Below are 22,462 nucleotides of genomic sequence, written 5' to 3'. Positions count from 1 at the left end.
AAGCTAAAGCTTCGGTCGCGGCTATCCTTGAACAATTGGAATATCAAGGTGTAATTGAAACATGTGTGTCACCAATGAATAATCCCCTTTTTACTGTTAACAAGCCGGACGGCTCGTATCGTCTAGTTTTGGATTACCGGCATTTGAACTCGCATTGCCGTAACTGTGCAGTACAGAATACTCACGGCTCTGCCCTAGTAAATAGTCTTGAGCGTAAACGGTTCAAAACCACGCTTGACATTTCCAATGGTTTTTATGCACATAGATTAGATGGTCTAAGTTCCCAATGGACCAGTTTTACGTGCGGCGGCGTACAAAAAATGTTTAAACGACTCCCAATGGGATATAAAAATAGTCCTGGAGTGTTTTCCGCCCGCATAGTCTCTCTTTTGGAGAGTTTCGATCCAGTTGCATGTTCGTATGTGGATGACATTTATCTCACAGACGACGAACTTTGGGTGCATCTGTGTCGAGTAAACAGCATAATTTGTAACTTTGCAGACATGGGTTACAAGTTTAACTTTGCAATATCACACATTGCGGAGTACACAGTGTTGTTTCTAGGTTATGAACTTAACCATGAAGGAAAGGGATTGGCTCCTCACTTCCTGGAGAAGTGCGCGCAGTTGCGCTCTCCGACAACGCTGAAAAAAAATAACAGTCTTTACTGGGTTTTTTAAATTTCGGGAGGACATACATTCCGGAATATGCCCAGCGTATCAAGCCTTTATATGCCTTGGTACAACCATCTTTTTCCAAATCATGCTGGCTGCCTGAGCATTCAGCCATTCTGCAGTCTTTGCAGGCTGATTTGCTCACTTCTGACTACTTACAGACCCGTGATAACCAGACCAACCTGGTGATAAGAATTATCCCTGGGACGGTGGGTTTCACGTACCTTACTTTTAATGAGGGGGATACTGTACCTATTGCTTACAAGTCACACTTGTACACTTCGGCTGAACTGTGTTTTTCCACTGTGGAGAAAGTTTTAACGGCTGTGCAGATGGCAATTCTTAAAGAACGTGCCCTGTCGCAGGGAAAGCGCATGTTGGTTGTTACCCCGTGTCCTGCCTTGGAGGCGGTCACGAAAGCCAGTGTACCGAATTCTAAAGCTTTGCACCCTCGGTGGATTCAGTGGGCTACATCCTTGACATCTCAGGATGTCACGTTTATTTTTGACGCCGCTTTACGGTCGCAGGAGTATTTACAGTATGAATTTGTTCATCCTGCTCCTTTAGCAATGCGGCCGTTGGAGGATTTCCATTGTATCATTTACACAGATGGTTCGGCGCAGGTTGCGCATGGCTCTAAACATGCCTACGTTTCCGCTTGCGCCATTGTGGTCGGTGCCATGGTGAACGATGAGTTCAAGTCCAGTGTCGTGCACACGCAGACGCTTGGGGACTGCACCGCACAATTAGCGGAGCTGCGTGCTCTGATGCTCGCATTGGAGTACGCTGATCCTTGTGTGACGACTTTAATCGTAAGTGATTCTTACTATTGTGTCCAGTCTTACAATGAGAACTTGTTCTTTTGGATTCAGAATGATTTTCATGATTCCAAGGGTAGCACAATAAAACATAAAATGATCTGGGTCCGAGTGGCAGAACTTAAAGAGAAACTGCCGCTCGTGTTTGTGATTCATACTCTCGGCCACCAGCGCGTGGGGGTCCACGCTGTTGGCAACTCGCTTGCTGATGAAGCAGCGAAGTCAGCGGTATCAAAATACTTAGTTGCAGCAGTCACGAGGTCCAAAAGCAAAATAGATGATGACATCTTGGCAGCTGTTGCTGCCACGGAGAAGGGAGGTAAATATCCTGCGGGGTTCCCTTCGAAGTACACATACCACTTAAGTCCCGATAAGGTTCCTTATGTGAAAATTCCTGAAGTTGGAGAGCGTCTAGTTCCCAACTCGGATCGCAGAGCGTCTCTGATTACAGCGGCTCATGAAGGTGTGGCGTCTGCGCATGCGGGCGTCTCAGCCACTGTATCTCAGCTACAACAGAGGTTCTGGTGGCGGGGACTGTACAAACAGACGCGCGATTATGTCCTTATGTGTGACATTTGTCAGCAGATTAAGCCTTCTACTGCTGCGCGTCCGCCTCAGACACAGTTGTACATCTCTAATAAACCACTTGGTTGTGTTTATTTGGATCACTGCGGTCCTTTTTCTTCTGATACTGCGTATAAATACATCTTAGTAGCAGTTGACTCATGCACACGCTTTGTATGGGTATGGCCGCATCGAAGCGCTGATTCGCGAACTGTCATTAAGGATTTGCGTGTCTTTGTGGGAATCTTTGCTTGTGGTGCTTTCCATTCGGACCAGGGTCCGGCTTTCGCCTCTAAGGCGTATAAGGATGCTATGGTTTCGTTGGGAGTACAGGTGAAGTTTTCAAGTCCTTACAGGCCTGAGGGCAATTCTGTAGTAGAAAGAATGAACCGCGACTTAAAGCAATCTTTGACAGCCAGTGTTATAGGCACTGGTAGAAACTGGCTGACCCACCTCTATGGCGTGCAGCGTGCGCTTAATAATCTCCCTAGAAGGTCTCTGGGTGGGCGGACCCCATACGAAATGCTCTTTGGTATCAAGATGTACGTCCCTGACCTTGATGGTGCAGACTGCCAGGCCCAGGCCGCGGCCTTTGACGTAGATGAACATTGCAATGTTTTACAGGATCTACAAAAGACCAGAGACAGTCTTGCAAAGGAACACTTGCCCTCCACGTCGGATGATGCGTTGCAGATCCCGGTAGTTGGCTGGCTACCCCAAGTTGGAGAACTGGTTCGAGAGAAGATCGATAACAAGAAAGAGTTTGGTCCCTCGTATCGAGCGCCGGTTCGAGTCCTTGGAGTGAAGGGCACAAGAACAGTCATTTTACCACCACTTCCAGGTCGTAAGGAAAACAGATTTATTTCTATTGACAATGTCAAGACACACAGGGTGGCCGATTCTTCATAGCATGACACCGGCTGTATCCTGTCCTTCCATGGTGAGGCACTCTGTGCTGGCTATTACATCTGGTGCAGATCAGGAGGTGTCCCTCGAGATGCCTGCCATATCCAGTCCTTTATTAAATACTATTCCTGTTACTAACATTGATGAAGTGACATATGCAGATCCTGCTGATTTATCTATGTCCGATTTACATGCTCGTTTGGCTAACCAGTCCAGATTCTCTTTTGACTCTGATTCGGAACTTTCAAAGAAACCATCGACTATTGCAAAATATGCCACGTTGTTTAAAAAACATTTTTTAATTCCACCTTGGACATACATTTGGCTGATACTATTTTCATTTTATCTTTTTATGTCAATTGGTTTTGTGTTTTATTTTTTCCGCCTGATCGATGGCCATTATGTGAAAGAAAGAACAGGAATTCGGTACCTTAATGGAACATTGGCCCCTCTTTCCTCCTCACATTCAGCACACAGACTAAAGAGAGACTTACATTCAGTAGAGATTACTGCTTGGCCTGTCCTTGACGGGATTGTGTGGGATGCGGTTAGGTTTCAGATACATGGCCCCACAGAAGTTATTAATGTTCCTAATGTGCTTAGAGTAAACATGGGAGATGTGATTAAGCAAAATATTCGTTCTGATGATTGGGATCTTCAGGCCGTAGAAGCATTGTTCTCTGATTTGAAATATTATGCGGCCTTTGATGATGAGGATTTGTATTTAGATTCTGTCAATTATGGTGATTTGTTTTGTTACCAACATTATGGAAATCATTTCTTGCACAAGACAAGTTCCAGGAGGGTTCCTGTGAATTACACTCAGTGGGAACATTGCCCTACTCCTTTACAGGGGAGCTCAAGTACATTTCTGGGAAAATACTCTTACTTTACAGATTTTAATCAATCAAATCCTGAGTCGTTTTATTTTAAAGTGAACCAGAAATTCATGCCCAAAGTTAGACTAACTGATACAAAATTGCTGTATTCAAAGTCCTTTCTAGAAAGGTTATCTGTGGATGGCTATGAGTTATGGAAGGATGCTATTGACCTTAAATCGGTTTGGGGTACCAAAGATTGGCAGGTACAAGGCACTGAGGCTTTGCATCGTGCATGTCTCATCCCGAATCACATGTTGTTTTTAAATTCTACTATTTCCCAAACAACATGTTTTGGATTGGCTACATCTAAAAAATTAAATACCCCTACTATCCCTGATTTGGAAGAATATTCAGGTTGGAGTAATTTCACTACATTATCCATCAGTGGGATACAAGCACTTTTGCAGAATTCCTCCTTTAATATTTCCAGTTTTGATCCAGATGGGTGGCTTTTGTGGCAAAGAAGCTCTGATTCTTGCCAACGTCGCTTTTTGGGTTTGTCTGAAGGTTTTACACACATCAGGCCAGATCCCAGGTTTGAAACAGATCACACTGTTACAACTTATTCAGTAGGCAAATTGTGTCAGAACTGGTTACAACATTCCACTTTAGCTGCAGTTAAACTGCATCTGTCCCAGTTGAATGAGAATATAGAGCTAAATGATTTTATAAAAGGCCCGACTAGGGGTAGGTCTAAACGCTTTATTTATGCTGTTTACAATGAAATTTGGAAATTTTCACAAGTTGAAGCAGCTAAACGCCTGAGGGCTATTGATCAAGCAAATTTGGAAAAAGTGCTTGCAGTGGTCGATAACAGTATTAACATGCTTTCTTCCAGAATTTACACATTGGATAATATTGTTTCTTCTGTTGTTGATATTGTACATGATGAAGTGTCCACGTTATACCATGGTCAAAATCAATTGCGTTCTGTAATGCAGTTTGCCTGGACTCTACAGACAATTAAGGCTGGTCGAGTTCCCTGGACCTCATTGAACGTTTCATCCCTTTTCGCCCCTTTTAATCTTACTGAAAAACAGCGCATGCTTTCAATGCGTGATGCATCATTTTCTATGTTACATATTGAGAAGCTAGAATCCTTGCCTTTTTCTGTTGCTGAAACCACTACTGCCACGTGGCTTATTCATGGTTTAATTACATTACCATTTCCTTTATATAAATTTACTAACTGTATGCGGTATATTGCTATAGGACGATATGAACCACTAGGCAATGCATTCCTACATGAGGCATGGTCATTACCATACACATACAGATGTCTGAAGGATGGGAAAGAAGTGAATCTTAATGGTGAGGAATGCACACAGTCACCTGACCATTCATTAATATGCAGACACATTCAGTTACACGGTTCTTGTAATCAGGACCGCCCAAATTTAGCATGTGTTTTAAAAGGCACGCCAGTTCTAGCAGTGGTTCCCACATTCACATTATTAGCTAATGGTAGTTATTTGCTTTTAAACAACGAATTATGTTGTGGTTTATTAATTGGTGTGGCTTATGTGGTAACTGTATCAGAGCTTGTGGTGTGCTGCAAGAATGTTCTATACCCACCCACGCATGGGCCTTTAGATGTCTCCATCTGGCCACGGATTCCAACCTTGGAAGCAAAATTCAATGGTTTAAGCAGAATAAGGGCCCTTTTGTCTCAAAAACAAGTGACCCTGAGTTCGGCCCGGGAAACTTATGTCCTTCACATAGCTAACACCCGCACGGAGGTGCAGGCGCTTTTAAATACTGATTTGCCGTTTCATTTCTGCGAGCTGGTACACCAGATTTTTAATGCTTCTTCAACGACTGGGCTTGCACATTTTTTCAAGTTAGTAAGCAGTGGCCTCGTGACTACGTTTGAAAAAGTTTTTGGTATCATTCCCACGTTTTTCCACACTATTTTTTCGAGTTTGTTTGGTGGACTACCTGTGTTGCTGGCTGTAGCCGCAGGCATTCTGTTGGTGTTTTTCTTCATAAAACATGGATGCCCATCCTGCGCAAGACGCCGTTCAACGCCTCCTGACACTGTGCCGTAATCGGATGCTCAATTACTATGGAACATTGCCGCTTGCAGCATTAAGCACGGCCTATAGATTGTCATTTCGGTTCACCGACTTCACGTGTGTCCAACCTGTGTTTCACTGCCTGAGCTGCGAGTTCGATTGGGCCATTGATTTGTGCCTATGCTTGAGGACTGCTCCTGACGTCGATTTTGATCAACTAATGCGTCCCGTGGTGGCTCATGAGCTGATCTGTTCTGGCGAAAGAGTTATGGCCTTGGCAGCGATAAATGGAGTTTTGGGCCAATGGGAGATCTCTGCAGCGGCGGATGCCTTTCTGACACACAGCGATCTGGTGAACCCACCGAGTTGTCCTCTGGCGTTACAGGAGGATCCGATGCTGGAGGAGCACGTATGTTCTTTCCCATTGCTGAATTGGATTGCTGAACTATTTTCGGATGATGGCAGTGATTTCATACTGGAGGCTGTTGCAACTTTCTTTGCATATACTTTCCATTCATGACATGCCTGGGAGGAGTGCTTTGTTGTGAAATATGACTTTCCCCTCGCTGACTTGGAGAGATGGAGTGTGTTCAGCTGATGGAGAATTCAATCACGTGATGTCGCTGAGGATAACGTCATTGTGGCACATGACTTTGGATATCGGATAAGTGCCTTGTTTTTTCTCTTACAGACATTTGGATTGATGCGGCCTGGTCCTACTTTCATATTTTTGAGACCTGGCGAATAACTTTTGGTTCGAAAGTTTTGTTTTTATTTTTAGACTTGAGGCCACTGTAGGCATTCATACATATTCATTCATACATATTTTTAGCTTATTTTAGCTCAAGATTATTGAACTTTGCTTTCAATTTTTGTATCTGATTTAGTATTGCCTTTTCCCTTATGTTTGACGGTGCTCGGACCAATGGGGGGGTGTCATATGGATACTTCGTTACATATATTGTGTTAAGTTAGCATGAGTGCATTACATGTTTAAACAGCCTTTTTTCCTTCGGCTTCAGTTTTGCACACGACACATACTTGTTGTTGTCGCCTTCACCCTAGAAGCGGTGAGGTGGTTTATTTGAGAATAATATGTTATTTCTATGCTATCAGCTTTGCCTGATACACTTGGTACAACTGTCTGCACACTGAGAGCTGCACACTCTAAAATTAACCTAACACAAGGTTGCTGGGAGGCTTGATCCTCGCACCACATTAGACATAACACAAATAATGTTGATGCCAACATTTTGGGCTCTACGCGGGTTTAAGATAGAGTTACACGGAATGAACGCAGACACTTGGTGCTGCGCATGAAGAGAGCTGGTAGCTGTTGATGTGATCTGCTCCTACTGACATTGAGAGGTATGGGGCCGCCCTGCTAAAGCCCGAATGAGACCTTCTTAGATATAAAATAATATGCTAGATAGGGTGCGCGAAATATAGGTGATATAGATTTCTATAGAAATTGCATTATAACATGCTAGCACCTTTTGCTTACTATGGATTAGTGACTATGCTGCTGACTCTGATTTTTATAATCTGCATTTTGGTATTATACAAGGTACTGCGTTTGAGAACTTTGCATTGAATAATAAATATTTCAAACTTGCACTTGTGTTCTTTGACTCTCAGTTTTGGTTTGAAATGATTATATAACGAAAGAGTGTTCATGTGTTCCACGACTCCTGAGGTATTCTAAAGATCATGTTCTGGTTTGTCTAAGACATGGATCATTCCATAATGATCCATGAGACACTGTAGCTAGCTAGGTAAGGGGATTTCTGACACTGAGATGAGTTTTTGGATCATCCTAACTCACTGAGGTTCTAGATCTCTATGCACAGTTCTGTGGGAGAACGGAAACCCTGCTACACTTTGGCAACCGCAACCCACGCAGGATGTCGGAATTGGCTGTGTTGCATACAGACCAGCAAGATCTTTGGCCATCTCCTTTGAAGGAAAGCTGATGCAAGCCTGAAGCTACCAGGAAAGCAGTTTAGTTTAAAAGAAAAGTCTTCAGGGGGCTCACTAACCAACGGGCAAGGAACCGGGAAGACGCATCAATGCTGAAATACAAGAGCGGGCCCCACGCGGCACTCGTGGAGTGTGGAGGGCTGAGCTTCGGAGCAAATGGTGCTCAGGTCTGGGGCTTCTTGTCCCCCAATGTACACCTGCGAGGGTACCTCAGTAGTCGAGCAGTTAGCAAAATGCAGGATGTCCAGGGTGTCCGGTCCCACGTCTCTCGTGTCAGCCACGGGTCTCAGCTTTGCTGTGGATGTGGGTCGGAGTTAGAGAAGTCTGAGAGTCCAGTTCCTGTGTTGCTGAGTCTTTGGGTTCCGGCAGGAGCATCGACAAAGTAGACTGACAAGTTACGGGTGGTGCCTGTTTTCACAGGGTGTAGTGTAGTTCCTATTTTTCCTATAGGCCCTGCGCATTGGAATAACATAAACAGCAGTTTAGACGTAGGACTGAGGTCTTCTAGGTCTCTACTGACTATGTTAGACTTAATTTAGGTTTGCGCCAGCTAGCTCAGAGGTCACTGGAAACTTTCTTGAATGAATAGGAAGTGATCAACTTCCCTGACTCAGACAAGAAGGGATTCAGCTTCCGACAACCGCATAAACATGACAACTTTGCTCCCTCAGAATAAGAGTCAATCTCCAGAGTCGTGTGAAACAATAGACAGCTATTTCACTCAGTCAGATGTGCATACTTAGTTTCACCAGGGTGCAGAGAATAGAGAGACGGGCATTTTCAATAAAAGGTATTATTTATTGAGCAGTCTTCCTTCTCATGCAAGAGAAATGAATTGCCACAATTGCAATACTTAATGTAAAGTAAAGTATGTACAGTAAAAGGAGTATTATGAAATAATACTGTAAACACATTGATATGGTTTCTTAGCCATAAGACACTTTAAAATGGATAAAATATATATACATATATACATAGGCTGACATGCTCAACTGGTGCTTCTAAACTAATCCTACCCCGGTGTACCTAAGCCTAATACGTGGGAAGGAGTAAGTAAGTAGCAGTTTAAGTTAAGTAGGTTTGTTGCCAAGGATCTGTTCAAGAATTCTCTCTACGGGTTTAGTCAGCACTGTACCTTGGGAATAGAATGTAGGAGGTCTGGTATCTCTCTCTCAGGACTCGATATCCCAGTCACCTGCAAGGGTAGGCCGGAAACGCCGGAGCTGGATTTTCTCGGCAGGAGAAAAGACAGCGTCTTTCTCAGCGCGTCAAAGAGGAGGGGCAGCATCCGTGGGCTTCTCGCTTCTGCTTGGCTCTCGGAAAGTAGATTAGCTGCTCTGCTCCAGAATCACCACCGTGTGTTTGCTTAAGGCAACGTTGGTATATTTATACCTGAAAGGTGCCGAGTTTGACGTAAGGTTTGGACATAAGACGTCAATAAAGATGTCACTAAGAACTGGCCGTTCTTACAGTGCTCGCAGGAGTTCTATTACAAATCAAAACAAAGCAAGCGGGGCTTTCCCAGGTTGCTGGAGGTTTGGTGTGTCGAAAGAACTCGGTGTGTTCTCTAGGAATCCAAGGAAGTAGCTTTTGCTGTGCCTTGGACTACAAGGGCGATTTACTGAAATATGGATGTGATTATTATGCCATTATAGGGATATTATTGATTATAGCCGTCTAGGGGCATAAAGTCACAATATTGAATCGGGTACCTAGATAAAACACATCACCCACTCCACGATTTTATGTCCATCAATTACTAAAAACTAAGCAATAAAGATGCATGTGTATTCCAACCCACCCCAAAATACATTTTGCATTCGAAATGGTGTATGCGAAATACACGGAACTTTATAGGTACTGTACGTTTTTAAGCAGTGTAATCATTCAAAATTTTTTTTTCATAGATCTTTAGCTGAACGATTTGCGAAAATTACACATGAAATGTCTCTTAATTACAGAAAAGAAGGTCGAGACTATTTCATCACATATAAATGAAATTGCTTGTGAGTGTGCTAGAGGCTGTGGTAACATATTGTCTCTAGATTTGCTAAAAATAGAAGCTCTGTTCTTTATGAATAGTTCTACTTCAAGCAGAGTACAAGTGCCAAAAAAGGTTAATATTTTGGAATTTGGAAAAAATAATTTCGTTTTCAGGGGAAAAATAGTTCCAAATGTTTTCAGTAGCTTTTGTTTTTTCAAAGCTGAAGGCCGAATTCAGAGTTCATGGGAACGCTGTGTGCCGGTTTGCTTAAAAGTTATTCTTTTGGTTCAGGGGAGAACATGACTTCAGATAGATGTGCAAAAAAACAGTCTACAGCTTCAGGTGAAAGTTCGACCAAGGATGATAATGCTATAACTGGACAGTCGTGAGAATGATTACTATCATCGATTTCGGGATCAGCAATACTCACAGAAGGTCGTACCTGGGTGATGTTGCTCTCATTTCTTGCTTCACTGCCACCACCTAATCGTAGTGGAGAAGTCTCAATGAATGCCGTCATCAGGATTGGTAACCGCTGGGGACAACACGATGCATGAGCCGTTACAGGACTTAGCAAAGTATCGATATCCATTGGTACTGCTGATTGTAGTGTAAGACAGGTGTCTAACACGCATTCTTCTCCGCATAGCATACATCGAAGCACAGGTAAGATGCAGTTCTGCCATATAGGTCTGAATGAAAGAAACCAGGTCATATTCAGATCGCTTAGCCGGGCTAATTCAAGGACTTTAGTTATGCGGTCCCGGTAGCGTATTGCTAGGATCGTTTCTTCCATTGTTGCTGGAGTCATGTCTGCGTTTTGGTTTGCCATATCGGAGCAGAAGAGTCAAAAATAAGATTCCTGCTACGAGTCCCAAAAGTAGTGGTAGGCCACCAAAAACCGAATGGACAAAATTGGGAAAGATGCCCAGGACTGCTTCGAAGGGTGTTAACAGTCCCGAAAAAAAATGTTTTAAATACATTTGCGATACCACTGGCATCTGACATATTTAGGATTTGGCTTAGTATTTCTACGAAATGCACGGGGCAATTAGTTGATAAAAGTGTATGTATCTCTGCCGTTGTCCTTGCAACTTGAAGATCATACGTTTCTTTTGATGATGTGATGGGCACTGTTGTCTGTAAAAGCACAGACTTCATTATGCTTAAAGTATCAATTCGTATAGAAGAGATATTAAACGGAGGCCAAATCGTCGCCTCTGAGTCTCTAGGGGCGTTTGGATACAATGCTTGGATACAGCAAGTGACCATGGAACTAACGCTTATGAGATATGCTTTCCCTGGCACCATGCCACAACAGCTGTGGTCCGTTATTAGAACGTAACTCCAGTTAGAAAGTTGTCTAAAGAATGGCTGTATCTGTGTTGCAGGTGTGCCGTGCTGGTGGCATGAAAGGTTATTTGAAGTCCCCTCACAGGCCCCATGTAAATTAATACCTTGGCACAGAAGTATACCGCTTAGTGATTGTTTACAATTATTACCACTAAGAAATACATTCTGTTTTTTGTCACTATAACATGTGTGTGTATAAGGTAATTTCCATGATGACTTAATGTACCCTTTACTCAACCTTTCATACTGGCCTGCTGGTATATACTCTTGGCATTTTTTAAATTGGAAAGTTGTTATCGGAATTGTGATTATTCTGTGTATTATCCATTCAATGACAGGTCTTTCTGACATTGTCAATGGTAATCTCTCAAGTTTTTCAAGGCTCAGAATCGTATAGTCTGCTCCTTTCTGTGCCAAACTGATTTGTTTATCAGTAAGGTTAAAGATAGAGAACAATGATGTTGTGTTGATTAAACGCCAAGGCACATAGCCTGAACGCAGGTTTTGCAACGTCCAGCCTAGCTGTACAATAGAACGTAATTGGGACTTACCATGTTGTAACATTAGCAAGTCCTAATCTATTATATCTATAGAAGATGATACAATACTGTCCAGTGAATATATTCTGGAGGACAGAGTCATTAACCCATTGTCCACAACAGAAAGTGATTTTTCCAAATTAATACAATCAATTTCTCGTATTTTCTCTGCTATCTCAATTTGAGTCACTTTCCATGCCTCGTTGTAAGCAGCGTATATACTGGCCGCTATTAAACGTTTTTGATGCTGTTTGCGTGGTCCCATTATGAAATCGCGCAAGTCAGCACCATCTTTAAGTAAAGACAAGTGTTGCTTAATTTCTGCCAGTGTGGATGTTTGTAGCCATTCAAGGCATAGTTTCCCTACACTGTATGTTGTTACTATCCCTGGATGTTGTCTCTGGGAGTATCTAGGGTCTGGTCTGGTCATTTGTAACCCCTGTGTTTTGTTCAGGAATCTATCTTGACATTTATTTGTGTCTGTTGGCCAGATTAACCACTTTTTCCAATCAGGATGTGTTCTATTTTGATGTAAAATTTTGTATACGTCTATCTCAATATCTGTGGTTGTGTTATCAGGTATTGGCTTTGGAATAGACAGTTTGTTTAAGTCTTTGATTTTGGCTAGGCCAAAACAGGTAGTTTGTTGAATGGTGTCATTCAAGAACATTATTTGTTCTGGGATCATGCAGGCTCAAAATAATGCTTCTAGGCCTTGTACCCGCCATTCTTTTGTACCCCATATGGTTTTTGTTTCAATGTTGTTTTTCCAGAAATCAAAACCAAATGTAATCATTTTTTCATAAAATGTTTCAGAATAAATCAGTTTGGTATTTGTCAGCATGTTTTTTGTCCCTGTTTTATCTAACAGTTTGTAATAGAATGTTTCAGCATCACTTGTGTTAAACCCTGAGAAGTATGGAAATTTCTCATAAAATGTTTTCGAACTGCTTCTAGGTGGAGTTGCACAATGTTCCCATTGATTATATTTAAAAACATTTCTAGGTTGAGCAGATTTATGCAAATAGTGGTCTGCATAGTGGTTATAGCAATACATCTGTTCATAATTCGATGAACCTTGTAAATAATCATGTTCTGTAAATTTTGCTGACAATACTAAATCTGACATCATATTATTTATGCTTTCAAAGTCCCAATCATCAGAGAATGTACTTGGTTTTACAAAGTCACGTAATGAAACCTTAAACTGATGAGGATATTTCAAGAGTTTAACCGGTCCGTATATTTCGTAATCTGTTTTGTCCCAAACTACCCCGCCGGGTATTGGAATGGCTGTGACATTCACTGATGACAGTTCTCTTTTCTCGATGTGAGATGACTTGTGTGGCTTCAGAACTAAGTTGATGTTCTGACTTGCTGTGTCCATTGCACTGTAATAAATTTTCCTAAAATTAGAACTAAAATTAGGCAGAGTAGGAGTATGAGTACCCCTAATACAATCCAATATTCAATCAATGGTGCATTTAGATATGCTTCTTGGAGTTGATGAAAGAGTTCTGTTGCTTTGTCTTTAAAAGTCTTTGTTGCTGGCGTTACTTCAGGCTCGCTTTGATCTTCAGAAAAGTTATCGAAATTGATGAAGTAGCCAGATGCAGTTCTGTCAATTGTTGGAATTGTTTTTTCAATTTGCCTTTCATTAGCACATTCTGATGCTACATCATTGTAGACTGGTGTTTCTTGACGAACTGTTTCAATTTGGGTTTCAAGAGGCACAAGTTCCATGGCATTGTTTTTGCATAGTCCTTTCTTATTCACTGCAGGTTTATCGAATGTGATTAGTCTCTCAGTTTGAACCTCTTGGATTGTAGCAAATTTTGGTATTCTGCTATTTCTTGGGAGTCCACTGGGCCTACTACTTATTATTGGCCACATGATTGTGGTTTTACCAGGTCGATGGATACAACTCGGTTCTCCTTTTTACCAGCAAGGGGCGGTAGTACAACTGATCTTGTTCTGTTGATTGCTAAGACAGGTACTGCTTTTCTATAAGAAGGCCCAAATTCCTTCTTCACCACAATCTTCTCTCTGACCAGATCCCCAATCTTTGGAATCCAGACAGGTCTTGCTGGGACAGGTGGTGTGTCTTCAGTGGTTGTTGGCTTCTGTTTTAGTTTTATGTTGCTCAGGGCTTTTCTTGTTTCATTTAAGTCCTGTAAAACAGCCAAACGATCTTTGATGTCAAAGCATTTTTTTTTATCTTCTACCACTGAAGCATGACTATCTAAGTCCTGAACATACATTCTAGTTCCGAACAATAGTTCGTACGGGCTGAAACCTTTTAGAGAATTTCTTGACAGATTATTAAGACTACTTTGGACACTTGTTAAATGCTGGACCCACCCATCACCTGAACCTAATACCTTTGCCGTTATAGATTGCTTTATGTCTCGGTTTTTTCTTTCCACAATCCCGTTTCCCTCAGGATGGAAGGGACAAGAGTACCGCAATCCAATGCCCATGCTGGTCATGATCTCCTTATAAGCTCAAGAGCTAAAAGCAGGACCCTGGTCAGAATGAAGCATGGCAATTGCGTATGTGCCGATAAAGACTCGCAAATCTTTTATAACAGTTCTGGCATCAGCCAAGCGCTGGGGCCACATTCTTAAGTGAATTTAGTCTTAAAAGGAATTAATAGGACGCTGGATTTTATGTATAGATAGCCGTATGCTAACTACAGAAATGGCCATGGCAATACTGCGGTTGGCTCGTTACTTTGGTCTCTGTTGCATTCTGGACAGCTCTTCGCAAATTTATAATGTTGCAGGCTCATCCCCGGCCACCAGTATTCTGATTGTAATTCTGTCAGAGATTCCTTCATCTGTTTGTGCCTTGGACCTTCACCCATGTGTGCGTCTGCTATTAATAAGACTCTCCGGTTCGTGTTTGGAATCACTCTATCCCCCACTCCAGGGATTCGAGCAAAAGGAACGGAGTTTGCGTCTATTACGTATGTATAATAGAGTGGATAGTTCACGGGTAGTGCTGCACAGTTGCCTTTTGAAGACGTTTTTACCGCCAGCATGGTTTCCCCGTCTATGTATTTTTCTGAACGCTTTTTTGTGGCTACGGAAGCCCGTTGCGGTGCTTCTGCTGTGGCTGTATTAGCCAATGAATTCCCTGCAACGTGAACGCCATCACGTTGATGACTCAGAGTGTGTATCACGTGAGTCTTTTGTAGTTCTTTCTGTAAAAGAACTACCTGCTTCCAAAGCATTTTATGCTTGATTGTGGCACCTGTGTCGTCTTTGTAATCATTTTGAACCCAGTTCTGCAAATCATTATTGTAAGATTTGACGCAGAAATGCGAATCGCACACTATTAGTGTCGGGAATTCACGTTCGGTATTTTCAAGCGCCATGTTTAAAGATCTGATTTCAGCTCGCTGAGCCGAATAGTTTCTCAGTGATTCAGTTTTTGTTATTTTCGGTCTGAATTTACCGCAGAGCCAGCAACCTTTAACAATCGCGCAGGCTGCATTGTAGGATTATATTGCTGTACAAATCTGTCTGTATAGATTATACAAGAGTACTGTTGGAGAGGCAGAATTTCGATTGGCAGAGGATATTCTTCTTCATACTTCAAATCATTCAGTTTTTTTCATGTTCGGGACATAATAGTATGACACTTTTTCTGTATCCTCACTTTTTCTGTATCAAGAGAATTTTCCCACTGTATCCATTTTGGATCTAGTGCCACTGTTTTTTGATTTACTGGGCTGAATAGCACCTCGAAGGCTGATTCGGCTGTAAAAACAGTTATTCTTTTGCCTTGGGCTCTTTCTTTTGCTATAGCCGTCTGAACCGCCTTTACAGTATTTTCTGTAAGACTGAATGTTTTTTCTGCTTGTGTGTACAAATGTGATTTGTATGCTATTGGTACCGTTTCTCCCTCATTAGAGGTCAGGTACGTGAATCCGCATCTTCCTGGGAGGACTCGGATTACAAGGTTGCGTGTATTGTCGCATGTTTCTAATTTTGTTTTAGCTAACATGTCTGTTTGCAGTGATCTCAAAATTTCTGTGTGTTTCTGAGTCCAGTTGATTGGTTTAAAATCAGGTTTTAATAATTCGTAGAGAGGTTTAACCCTCTCTGCATAATTTAGAATGTAAGTTCTTCCGAAATTCAGGAAGCCTAAAATCGATTGTAAGTTCTTCAGCTTTTTTGGTGCTTGGAGTACAGCGCACTTCTCTAAGAAGTTGTCTGCTAGGCTTTTGCCTTCACTTGATAATTCATATCCTAAAAACAGGACCGTTAGATGGGCAATTTGTGACTTTTTAAAGTTGAATTTGTTACCCTCTGCTGCGAACCCAAGTATTATGGTGTTCACTCTTTTCAAGTGAGTATCCAAGTCGTCATCTGTGAGATAGATGTCATCGACATAAGATAATGCCTCATCATCATACATTTGTAGTAACTCTGTTACTCTGGCTGAGAATAATCCTGGGCTATTCTTGAATCCCTGTGGGAGTCTACAGAAATTTTTCTGTGACCCCATTATTGAGAAAGCGGTCAAGTACCTGCTTTCCGGTGCAATATTTTGACAAAAGAATCCATTAGAAATGTCTAATGTTGTTTTGTATTTTTTGCGAACTATGTTATTCATTAGTGCCGCACTGTGCGAATTTTGTACCGCAAATGTTTTGCAACATGAGTTAAGGTGTCTGTAGTCCAAGACTAGACGATATGAATCGTCTGGTTTGGAGACAAGAAGACCATCCCAGCTCTTTTTCGGAGTGTTTAGATTATTTTTAATAAATAATTTTTCAGGATTTTTAAGTAGTTGGGGTTTTACTGGTTTCCCACCCAAACTATCTCTACCTAGTTCTTCATAGCATTTTTCTATGATTCTGGCAAGCTCAATTGGTTGATCTGTTATATCTGTTTCTTTCAATTTTAGGCGGATCGCCACAGATGCTGCTTCTCCTTTTATGTTGGCTAATAATATAGCCGAGACCTGCTTGAAGTCTTTCAGTAATTTCATACCAAGAGTTAAAGCAGGTTCTGGACCGTATTCATTCTGAATTTGTTTTAGCACATCTGGTATCACCGCCAGCGACGGAACACCATGTGTTTTTGTGTAAATGGAAGCAAAAACTGTGCCCCAAGTGTCACAGTCCTCCACATGTGGTGCGACCCCCATAGGGAGGCAGAGAGTCAGAATTCTGTGTTTCTCAATAGGGTTAGTATTCGGGAATACTGCCTCTATTTGAGTTATTTTTTGTGCTAGCCAGAATGGAATTTGTTCCCGTTTTGCGGGCGTTTTACCAAGACATGATTGTATGTTCTGTGGTGTAATGTTATTTGTGTTCCCCTGATGAGGGGTCAGCTGTCGAATATTAATAGCTGGTTAGACTGTTGCAGTCCGCATTACATATTGGACTAACTGTCTGTGAATTTTAATTAGTAATTTTAGCTGTGCTAAAAGTTCTTCGCTTGACATTTTATCAATGTCTGGATGTGGTGTGTAGCTGGCTAGAACCGGCCACGTTGCTCCTGGTCTACCTAGTGGACCGAGCCTGGTGATGTGATCATTATGTTTTAGGGCCCCTTTAAACCAGAGCAGGTGCTCTTGGTAATTTAGTGGTATTTCAATATCCTCGAAAGGTGTATATTCTTCCGGTGGTTCCTCTATTTTGTAATAGTGGAATTCGTGTGTTGTAGCGTTTGCCGCTGGAAAGTTTATCCATGAATAGAATACCTCTGTCTGCCGATATTCGTGTGCCTCTATCACGAAAATGACTGTACCACCTCGTGATGTCAGTCCGTTTTCTCCAAGTTTTAAAGTTATAGTTTTTCTTATGTTGACCGGAATGAGGATAGCATTCCGGTCACTCTGTAGGAGACGCGTGTCTTCCTCTATTAGTCGGGCTGCTAATCTAGCTGCTTCCCTTTTGTCTTCACTATCTGGCATTTTACTGTCAGAAATGTTTTTTGTTGCAGATCAGGTTTCAAGGAGACAAAAGATTAGGTGCACAATATTTTGGAACACTGTTTCCTTCAACGTTGACTAAACCAAAAACTCTACATAGGAATCTCTTCCTACTAAGTTCCGGCGGATTTTAACCTTTCACCCACTCCAGACGTCTATTGGAGTATTTACGGGAGAAAGGGTCTGTGTGAAAAATCACAACTGAGTTACTCTAACGTCTTGCGTTAGTTTTATCGCCTTACCAAACCTTGGGCGCCATGTAGTGTAGTTCCTATTTTCCCTATAGACCCTGCGCATTGGAATAACATAAACAGCAGTTTAGACGTAGGACTGAGGTCTTCTAGGTCTCTACTGACTATGTTAGACTTCATTTAGGTTTGCGCCAGCTAGCTCAGAGGTCACTGGAAACTTTCTTGAATAAATAGGAAGTGATCAGCATCCCTGACCCAGACAAGAAGGGATTCAGCTTCCGACAACCGCATAAACATGACAACTTTGCTCCCTCAGAATAAGAGTCAATCTCTAGAGTCGTGTGAAACAATAGACAGCTATTTCACTCAGTCAGATGTGCATACTTAGTTTCACCAGGGTGCAGAGAATAGAGAGACGGGCATTTTCAATAAAAGGTATTATTTATTGAGCAGTCTTCCTTCTCATGCAAGAGAAATGAATTGCCACAATTGCAATACTTAATGTAAAGTAAAGTACGTACAGTAAAAGGAGTATTATGAAATAATACTGTAAAAGCATTGATATGGTTTCTTAGCCTTAAGACACTTTAAAATGGATAAAATATATATACATATATACATAGGCTAACGTGCTCAACTTGTGCTTCTAAACTAAGCCTACCCCGGTGTACCTGACCTAAGCCTAATACGTGGGAAGGAGTAAGTAAGTAGCACTTTAAGTTAAGTAGGTTTGTTGCCAAGGATCTGTTCAAGAATTCTCTCTAAGGGTTTAGTCAGCACTGTACCTTGGGAATAGAATGTAGGAGGTCTGGTATCTCTCTCTCAGGACTCGATATCCCAGTCACCCGCAAGGGTATGCTGGAAACGCCGGAGCTGGATTTTTTCGGCAGGAGAAAAGACAGCGTCTTTCTCAGCGCGTCAAAGAGGAGGGGCAGCGTCTGTGGGCATCTCGCTTCTGCTGGGCTCTCGGAAAGTAGATTAGCTGCTCTGCTCCAGAATCACCACCGTGTGTTTGCTTAAGGCAACGTTGGTATATTTATACCTGAAAGGTGCCGAGTTTGACGTAAGGTTTGGACATAAGACGTCAATAAAGATGTCACTAAGAACTGGCAGTTCTTACAGTGCTCGCAGGAGTTCTATTACAAATCAAAACAAAGCAAGCAGGGCTTTCCGAGGTTGCTGGAGGTTTGGTGCGTCGAAAAAACTCGGTGTGTTCTCTAGGAATCTAAGGAAGTAGCTTTTGCTGTGCCTTGGACTGCAAGGGCGATTTACTGAAATATGGATCTGATTATTATGCCATTATAGGGATATTATTGATTATAGACGTATAGGGGCATAAAGTCACAATATTGAATTGGGTACCTAGATAAAACACATCAAGGGTGGTCACTGCATGACCACAAGGGAGATGTCTTCCATCTTATAAGTCAGAATAGAATGTCGAAGGTCCAAGAGTTCTGTATCAAAGTTTCTTTCCAGGATAATCTAAAGTCCTGGGGACACAGCTCCTATACTTATACTAAGCTAAGGGACTGGATTACCTGCCTAGGTCCCTCCTATGGGTGTACCTGGGAAGGGGGTGGTTACACCCCTTTCCCTTTGTCCTGTTTCGCACCAGAGCGGGGCTGGAGTGCCCCAGCAACTGGTTTGAACCGGGCTATGCATGGAGCACCTTGTGTGCCCCAGGCAGTGTCTAGATGCATTCACTGAATGCAGCCCTCCCTGCCCCAATACACAAAACCCCTGTCTGGGGAGGTGCTTGCACCTCCCTGGACAGGAAACCTATTGTCCAGGCCGCCCTTGCTGGAGTTTTCCCAGCAACAGGATGTCAGACTCGTGTCTGTGGCAGCAGCATCCATTTTGTGATGCTGAGGCTCTGTTTAACTTTAACCAGGTAAAGCAGTAACATACATGTCTTTTCCCTCTAGAAGAATGGAATGCTATCCCCGCTGCCAGAATTGGCGGGGGGGTGTAGGAGAGTAGGGTCTGTTTTCCTTTGGTCACCCCACTTTTAGCTTTTTGCATTACTGGTTTTCGACTTAATGTGGCTGTGGGCCTGCTAATTAGACCCACAGCCCTGTATCCCTATACCTACCTTTACATATAGACACATATATACCTATAAGTCACTCCTATGGCAGGCCTTTACAATCCTGGAGGCAGAGTGCTTGGTTTTATGTGAGATGAGGCTCTAGCATGAGCTGAGCCTGTCTGCAGCTTTTGGAACCATGTCCTTATAGCTGTTCTATGATATAGCCATACCATATACTCTTAAGCGCATTATCATCCTTCCGGTTCAATGCTAACTTTGGTTTGGATTCATCAAAACATGTCGTGTAAGGTGTCATACGCTTTGGAATACTACCCCCTCGCCAGTTCTGGCGACGGGAGTAGCATTCCACCCTTCTAGAGGGAGAAGACATGTTGTTCCCACTAAACCCGGTTAAAGTTAACCAGAGCCTCAGCATCACAAAATGGATGCTGCTGCCACAGACACAAGTCTGACCTCCTGCTGCTGGGAGTCCTTCCAGTGAGGGAGGCTTGGACAATAGGTTTCCTGTCTTGGGAGGTGCTAGCACCACCCCAGACAGGCCATAGTGTATTGGGGCAGGGAGGGCTGAATGAAATGAGACACTGCCTGGGGCACACAAGGTGTCCCATGCATAGCCCGGTTCAAACCAGTTGCTGGGGCACTCCAGCCCCAGCTCTGGCGTGAAACTGGACAAAGGGAAAGGGGTGTAACCACTCCCTTCCCTGGTCCCACCCATAGGAGGGACCTAGCAGGTAATCCAGCCCCTCAGATTAGTATATAGGTAGGAGCTGAGTCAAGAGACTTTAGATTTATCCTGAACTGAAACTTGACACGAAAATCTGGACCTTCGACATTCTACTCGACATAGAAGATTGAAGAATCTCCCTTGTGGTCAAGGAGGGACCACCCAGTGCAAGCAGGCACCATCAAGCGATCAACAGTTTGCTTTGTCGATGCTCCCGCTGGAGCCCGAGCACAGAGCCTGACAAGACCCAGACTTCCAGACTTCCTACAGCCCAATCCACAGCCACAGCAAAGCTGAGACCCGTGGAGGCGACGAGAGACGTGGGACCAGCCATCTTGGAAAGCCTGCAAATTGCTTCCCGTGCAACGTCTGGGGCACCCTTGAAGGTGTGCATTGGGGATTAAGAAGCCCCAGCCCGAGCATCATTTGCACAGAAGATCAGCCCTCCACACTCCACGAGTGCCGCGTGGGGCCCTTCTGCATTTTCCTGCTTGACGCGTCTGTCTGGTCACTTGCCCGTTGGCTAGTGGCCTCTGTGACGACGAACCTACAAATTTCCTCTGCTGGCCTGGTTGCTCCAGGATCGCCCTTGCTTCCCTGAAAAGGAGAAGCCCATCAGACCTTGCTGGTCTGATCCAGAAGCCATCTTTGATTTCTGCATGGGTTGCCTTTGCCAAAGCTTGTTCACTCCAATCGGGAAGCTGACACCGCCGACAGCGAGATCCTTTGTGGGACAGTCTGTGCCCAGCTCCTGGTCATTGTCGACACCTCCTGGTCCATGTGGATGCAGAGACAAGCTTCATGACATCACCTGATTGCTTCACGACATCGCCTGGTTCCTTCCTGGTCACTGGCTAGTGACCCAGACTCTGTCCCCTCTGCTTTCAGGTACTCTTCATCCTTGATCCGCCCTTGGATCCACCCGGACACTTCTCTCCTGGTCGCCTACAGCATCTTTCTCCAAGCCTCCATAGGATTCAGCGACGAAACCCGACACACTTTGACACCTATGCACCTGCTTCCTGTGGGTGAGGTAACGCGAGTACTCTGGTGCTCCTGTGGGTATTGATTATCCTAGTGTCCCAGTTTTCAGTAGCTTTCTCCTAGTCCATCCGGAAGTGTCCTAAAAGAACTGGTTTCCATTTCTTTTGTTCCTATTATAACTCCATGGTAACTCGTGTGTGCGTAAAGACACTGCACACGCCTCTCGTGGGCCTCCTGCTTCCTAACCTTTGGTAGTACAGCGTAGCCCCAGCGATTCCCTAGGCCCTAGGCCTATCCATTGTCCGTGACGTGGTTCTTATACCACTATTTAGTATATGGTTTAGCGTGCCCCTAGTGCCCTACTGTATTTTGTGCAACTTATTGTATGATAATTGAGTATCTTGTTATGTGCTTGTGCCTCTGATCTCATAAAGAGCCCAGAGGGGTTGTTTTAGTAATAAATGCTTGTATATTTTATATATAACCTGTGTGGTGTCCTTTCATTTGGTATTCAAGGGGTTACATATGGTAAAACAGCTGGCTTTACATGCCCTCTAAAGTTTTAGCCTAAGACTGCTTTGTCCATGCTACCTCAAGGATAGCTGGTCTATAAGGTTGACTTTACAACCATCACCATAAGGGTTGTTTGGACTGATACAGGGTGCCCACTAGAATAGTGGACATCACATATCAGGCCAACTTCTCACATTGGTGTGCATTGGTTAGGATAAGAGCTTGCTGTTGTTTTATCAATGGTAATATTAAAATATCATTTGAAAGATCACATTAGATACCTATAGGTACATAAAACAAGACTTATAATACTTAAGTTCTACTGAACTTAGTT

The sequence above is a fragment of the Lissotriton vulgaris genome, chromosome 6, assembly GCF_964263255.1.
Source record: "Lissotriton vulgaris chromosome 6, aLisVul1.2, whole genome shotgun sequence".
NCBI lineage: Eukaryota > Metazoa > Chordata > Amphibia > Caudata > Salamandridae > Lissotriton > Lissotriton vulgaris.
Note: the sequence above shows the minus strand (reverse complement) of the source record.